Source organism: Bubalus bubalis, chromosome 21 (genome assembly GCF_019923935.1).
Source record: "Bubalus bubalis isolate 160015118507 breed Murrah chromosome 21, NDDB_SH_1, whole genome shotgun sequence".
NCBI lineage: Eukaryota > Metazoa > Chordata > Mammalia > Artiodactyla > Bovidae > Bubalus > Bubalus bubalis.
The window spans coordinates 59,552,547-59,559,644 of record NC_059177.1 but is presented as its reverse complement, the minus strand read 5'-3'; the positions used below and the strand labels follow the sequence as shown (position 1 = coordinate 59,559,644).

The 7,098-nt window shown below is 46.3% G+C and overlaps 1 non-coding gene across 1 annotated transcript; it reads left to right on the top strand.

Moving 5' to 3' along the window:
• The first annotated feature begins 295 nt into the window (after positions 1-295).
• LOC112581317 lies at positions 296-431 on the top strand. Its single transcript, XR_003105850.1, has one exon. It is a non-coding gene; the product is annotated as a small nucleolar RNA SNORA51 (small nucleolar RNA).
• Positions 432-7,098: the final 6,667 nt, after the last annotated feature.

The following is a 7,098-nucleotide window of genomic DNA, read 5'->3' as shown; positions in this document are numbered from 1 at the left end:
AGGTGATGGAATTCTAGCTGAGCCATTTAAAATCCTAAAAGATGAGGCTGTGAAAGTGCTGCACTCAACGTGTCAGCAAATTTGGAAAACTCAGCAGTGGCCACAGGACTGGAAAAGGTCAGTTTTCATTCCAATCCCAAAGAAGGGCAGTGCCAAAGAATGCTCAAACTACCACACAATTGTGTTCATTTCACATGCTAGCAAGGCAATGCTCAAAATCCTTCAAACCAGGGTCCAACACTACATGAACCAAGAACTTCCAGATGTACAAGCTGGGTTTAGAAAAGGCAGAGGAGGCCTCCTGATGCTTACCACAGGCTGTGTTCTTACACTGACTGTATAGAAAGAGGAGGCAGAGTAAACCCACCCCATATACACCTCAGCCCAGGCAGGCCCTTTACCTGGTCTGCATTGTGAATGGGGAGACATGGAAAAAAAAAAAAAGAAAAGGCAGAGGAATCAGAGATCAAATTGCCAGCACCTATTGGATCATAGAGAAATCAAGGGAATTCCAGAAAAACACCCACTTCTGCTTCACTGACTACACTCAGGCACAAACCGGGAAATTCTTAAAGAGGTGGGAACACCAGACCACCTGACCTGCCTCCTGAGAAACGCGTATTCAGGTCAAGAAGCAACAGTAAGAACCAGACATGGAACAACTAACTGGTTCAACATTGGGAAAGGAGTATGTCAAGGCTGTATATTGTCACCCTGCTTATTTAACTTATATGCAGAGTACATCATGCAAAATGCTGGGCTGGATGAATCACAGCCTGGAATCAAGATTGCCAGGAGAAAGAGCAACAACCTCAGATATGAAGATGATGGCACTCTAATGGCAGAAAGTGAAGAGGAACTAAAGAGCCTCTTGTTGAGTTTGAAAGAGGAGAGTAAAAAGCTGGCTTAAACCTCAACATTCAGAAAACTAAGACCATGGCATCCAGTCCCATCACTTCATGGCAAATAGAAGGGGAAAAGGTGGAAACAGTGACAGATTTTATTTTCTTGGGCTCCAAAGTGACTGTGAATGGTGACTGCAACAATGAAAATAAAAGACATTTGCTCCTTGGAAGGAAAGCTATGACCAGCCTAGACAGCGTATTCAAGAGCAGAGACATCACTTTGCTGACAAAGACCCTTATAGTCAAAGCCTTGGTTTTCCCAGTGGTCGTGTACAGTTGGGAGAGCTGGATCTTAAATATGGCTGAGCACTGAAGAACTGATGCTTCTGAACTGTGGTGCTGGAGAAGACTCTTGAGAGTCCCTTGGACTGCAAGGAGATCCAACCAGACAATCCTAAAGGAAATCAGTCCTGAATATTCACTGGAAAGACTGATGCTGAAGCTCCAATACTTTGGCCACCTGATGCGAAGAGCCAACTCATTGGATAAGTCTGTAAAGCTGGGAAAAGACTGTGGGCAGGAGGAGAAGGGGACGACAGAGGATGAGATGCTTGGATAGCGTTCCTGACTCAATGGACTTGAGTTTGAGCAAACTCTGGGAGATAGTGGAGGACAGAGGAGCCTGGTGTGCTGCAGTCCATGGGGTCTCCAGGAGTCAGACACCACTCAGTGACTGAACAACAGCAGGGAAGTACAATACGGTGATTCAAAAAATTCATATGGAGATCTTTTGGAGATGAAAATTATTTTATATTGAAAATCATTTTTTACTTTTTTTGAAATTTAAGATTTGCAAATGTATGCTATACTTGCTTTAAAGGGAAGCATACTAATTGCAAACCCCATCCCGTTCCCACATTCCCAGCAGTGGAGGGTTTGGGTCGGGAGATGGTGTGGTCCAGAGACAGAAGGCAACTGGGGGCAACGTCTGTGCCAGCAGCAAGGGTGAGCCTCAAGCCCAGACGCCTCGCCCCCGTGGCCTGTATTTCTCCGTGAGCAGGCACACGCAGGCGTGCGCCGTAACTCGGAGCTGAACCAACGGTCTCAGTGCAACGATGTGATAGTTCAACACAGACCACAGCCCGACACAGCGAGGAGAGCCGTGGGGTCTCTTGGTCCAAACCCCCTCACTTCATCGCGAAAGCCGACAAAACCAAACTATGCTAAGTGAGTTGGAGTCACACAGCTATTACTAGCAGAAAGCAAGGCTGAGAATACAAACCAGGCTAGAGGAAGCTGTGGAATTCCAGCTGAGCTATTTCAAATCCTAAAAGATGATGCTGTTAAAGTGCTGCACTCAACGTGCCAGCAAATTTGGAAAACTCGGCCGCAGCCACAGGACTGGGAAAGGTCAGTTTTCATTCCAATCCCAAAGAAGGGCAATGCCAAAGAATGTTCAAACTACCTCACAGTTGTGCTCATTTCACATGCCAACAAGGCTGTGCTCAAAAGCCTTCAAGCTAGGCTTCAGCAGTTCATGAACCGAGAACAACAAAGGTTGAGACTCAGAGCTTTGTTCTACATATAGGCTCAACTGCCGTACGCCCTTCACCACTGTCTCTTTTTTCTTAATCCATAGTATTTTACTTTTCTTGAGAGAAGGTATAAATAAGAATTAAAGTTACAATGTTAAACATTTCTACTATTTTAAAGGTTTTGTAAGAAAAATGTTTGAGGAAAAATAATTCAAAGTGGTTAAAACTCAAGGACTATGGGACAATTCTGTCATGTACATTTCACAGGGGTCTCAGCAGACAGAACTTCCTAGGGGTTTACGGAGTTTGAAAATATGACCTATTTCATTAACGAGTATCAAAATATCCTTCCAAAAAGGCAAGTTCCACCAAATGAGAAGAAAATCTTTAAAGCAGGATGGTCTCTCTGAATGCCCAGCTGTTGACAAAGCACCAAAGAGTGGACATTCTAAGCTCTGCTTCAAAGACCGAGTCTGTGTTAACTCACATCCCCCAACAGCCCCAAGAGGGTCCCTGCTCCAGCAAAGATCTCGGTCTGTTTGCCAAACCCACAAAGCTATCCGCTCAAGATGTCTTGACGTTAATCCCACAGGGAACTGTGTTGCTTCAGGAGAGTCTGTTCTTTTGGGTCTTGCAACTTAATCTTTCTCCTCTCCTTATGGGATGGAAGCATTTGCCCTGACAGTGGGGCTCCAGCTGGGTCTTCCCAGTGGGAGGTGCTCATGGACCCACATACAAAAGACGCTCCCAGGCTGCATGTGCACGGATGGGGTGGGGATGGGGGGCAGCATCTCCATTTACCCCCTGCTGTCTGGGCACCAAGGCTCACCCCTTATGACCCTCCTAAGGCATCCTCCCTGCCTCAGTTGAAAACTGGTTTCCTTTCTTAAAATCCCTCTCTTAAAATATACAGATCACCTTTTTCCTTGAGTGCTGACTGATTCTGCCATCTTACTTAAATATGTAACATTGCCCTGCCTTCTCAAATGAATGTAATGACATGTGTATCCTTGACTTGATGTCCAAAGTTCATCACGGTGCTGTAACCGTGAGGTCCTTGGGGCCCATTTTAAAGGGCACATGCCCCTGCCAGCCCTGCTTCACAGGATCACTTTGTAATGATGGGAGGAGAAAAAAAAATTGTTTATGGGCTTTCCTTATGGCTTACATGGTAAAGAATCCACCTGCAATGAAGGAGACCTGGGTTTGACCCCTGGGTGGGGAAGATCCCCTGGAGAAGGGCATGGCACCCACTCCAGCATTCTTGCCTGGAGAATTCCACAGACAGGGGGGCCTGGCGGGCTACAGTCCATGGGGTCGCAGAGCTGGACTAACACTTGTAGTTTCGTGAGCTGTCATGTGGCATGTTAGAAAACACTAGAGGTCTGCCCCCTGCAGATGGGAACTGTGGAGGAGTGCTGGGAAGGGAGGCCGCAGCGGAGGCAGAGGGGCGGAGAGCCCGGGCAGAGGGTGAAGCTGGCGCTCACAAGCAGCCCTGAGAGATCTTTGCTGGCCTCGCAGGTGCAGGGAGCTGGAGCCCCTCATGGGTGTGCAACTGCCTCCAGACGGCACGGAGCCTCCCCTCCTCTGTAGACACAGCTCCTGGCAGCAAGGGCGGGCAGGCCCCAGCGGAGGTCCTCGGCGGAGAGGCAGAGCAGAGCACTGGGACACGCAGGAAGGACGGGGCTCAGCCAAGGGCAGGGCTGCCAGGGACACAGCAGAGGACCTGCGCTGAGCAGGACTGTGCTTCCTCAATAAACGCATATGGTGCCCAGGAGTGAGACCAGCAGCGAGTCTGGCGTTCCCCGGTAGCTCAGTGGTAAAGAACCTGCCTGCAATGCAGGAGACCCGGGTTTGATCCCTGGGTCGGGAAGATCCTCTGGAGGAGGAAATGGCACCCACTCCAGTATTCTTGCCTGGAGAATCCCATGGCGGGTTACAGCCTGTGGGGTCCCAAAGAGCTCGACACGACCGAGTGACTAAACAACCACAGCCACCCCCACCAAGCACCGCAAAGACTGAAAGAGATTTGAAGCCAATAAGCGATCCCCAAAGCATCAGATGATTCAGGACTCCAGAGGAAAAAGAAACACCGTAAACTTACTTTAGTTTCTTTTAAACTGAGTGTTTTAATGTAAAATTAATGTATTAATTAATTAATTGAAATGAATTAATGCATTTATTCAGCTGTGCAGGCTCTTAGCTGTGGCATGTGGGATCTAGTTTCCTGACCAGGGATTGAACCTGGGCCCCTGTGCCTTGGGAGCACGAGTTTTAGCCTCTGGACCACCAAGTGGTCCAGTGAAATTGCTCAGTCTTGTCCAGCTTTGCGACCCCATGGACTGTAGCCCACCAGGCTCCTCCATCCATGGGATTCTCCAAGCGAGAATACTGGAGTAGGTTGCCACTTCCTTCTCCAGGGGATCTTCCAGGCCCGGGGATGGAACCCAGGTCTCCTGCATTGGAGGCAGATGCTTTACCGTCTGAGCCACCAGGGGACCACCAAGGAAGTCCCTAAATTAATTTTAACTTTTAATTTAGTTTTAATTTTTTATTTAAAAAATCTGTACTAGCACAATTCACAAATCAAAGGAAGACAGAGACACTGTATTCAGAAGCCTCACTCCCGCTTCCCCGTCAGCTTCATTCCTCCCCGCCCACCAGGTGACCACGCTTGTTCGTTTCTTGTGAAACTGCAAGCAGGTATGAAGACATCTCCCTGTTTCCCCTCCTGGCTTGCACGAAGCATGGCGGGCTGTGTGTGTGTGTTCACCTGGGCTGCTGTAACAGAGCACCATGCTGGGCAGTCTGGAGGAGGCAGGTTTGGCATCAGGGTACCAGCAGAATCGGCTCTGTCTGAGGCCGGGCTGGACTCGGCTCCAGGAGCCGCCCCTCAGCCGGCAGACAGCCCAGCCGCCCTGAACACCTGGCCGCGTCCACGTGTCCGCCCCCTCTCTAAGGGCACCAGTCATCCTGGGATAGGGCCCCGAATGACCTCACTGTCACTTGCTTCCTCTTTTTAAATTGTTTATTACTCTACTTTTGGCCGTGTCAACATGCAAATTTGGAGGGAGACAAAATTTAACCCATAACACTAATACTGTTCTGCTTTCTCTTTTTTTTTCCCTACTTAGTCACATGATCCTGGAGATCTTCATATATCAATACAGAGAGAATTTTCTTGTTAGACATTATTTTTTTGTAGATACCAAATTGCCATATAAACATGAGGCTGTTTATGGACTATGTCCATTTCTGGTGGAATAGTACCTATTTTTCTTTCAGTAATACACTGTTTTAATTTCTCTACTGAAATTAATTAATATTATTAATTAAATTAATAAAAATGTTCTCTGTTGAAAAACTAACATTTCAATATTTGATCGGTCAAGTCAGCTCTCTGCACCATTGCCTTTTCCAAGTTGTATTGTCCATTTCTGTATTTCTTTAAAAAATTATTATTTTATTTAAATTAAAAGCAGAAAACTAAAAATTAAACAAGAAATATGGAAAATCTTATAAAAGGAAGTGTAAATAAACTACCCAAAATGCTACCAAGCAGGAAAGAAAATAGTGTTAACTATGGGGTGAATATCATTTCAAACATATGTCTAAAGCTGTATGTATGCAAATGAAAGGATTTTGTTGAAATTTTAATCATGAGAGAAGAATGAAAACCTGTGTGAAACTGAAAAAATCGCTGAACTTCAGAAAAAAAAGGGCTTTTAAAAATAAGATGTCCCTAAAATATTTCTCTGAGGTTATAAAACAATTAATAACTTGAATATATTATATGTTTGTGTCTACATGTCTCAGTTTCAGATGAAAGCTGTGGATTCCTTGCTATGCAGGAGGAGATTTGTATTCTTAAACTTCTTTCTCCACTAGCACTTTGTTACTTATATTTTAATTTTTATTTTGTCAAGTGTTATAACACATTTAGTATATGAATTTAGCACATAACACTGACCTGTTCTTTTTTTTTAAACTGCATAAAATTTTTTATACCATTTTCATCTCATCATCGGTTCCGTTTATTGTCATTCTTTTTGTGTGTGTGTGTTTTTTAATGAGAAGTGCCATACACAACATTTCTTGCGTCCTTTCATGATGGTGTGTGGCGCCCTGTTTCCTTTCTTGGCTGGTGACAAGTATCCAGGGACCACCTTCTTCCCCCCAAACATCGCTAACATTGCCCCTCCCCACAGTGTTCGGCGGTGATGGCGTAGTCGCTAAGCCCAACTTTTGCAACCTGTGGACAAGTAGCCCACCAGGCTCCTCTGTCCATGGGATTCTCCAGGCAAGAAGACTGGAGTGGGTGCCATTCCCTTCTCCAGGGGATCTTCCCAACCCAGGAATTGAAGCCAAGTCTCCTGCATTGCAGGCAGACTCTACCAACTGAGCTAGAGGGAAGCCCCACCACCCCCCACCACACACAATGTTCCCTGCTCACGAATGCTGCTGACCTCCTCCCGGATAAATGACTTGTTTATCCACCTGGATGCTGGGAGGATTACGTGTTCAGTCTTACGTCTCAATAATTTCACAAGGTCTAAGGTATTTAATCAAACGCACCACCTTTACTCAAATGCACCCCCTCAGTTCCCATAGGAAAATCCACACTGGAGGAGTCTTGCGAGCGCAGTGAATATGGGGAATCTCTTACTGCTGCTGCGGCCTCCGGTATCAACAGAGAGTCCACAGTGGAGCAAGGCCTT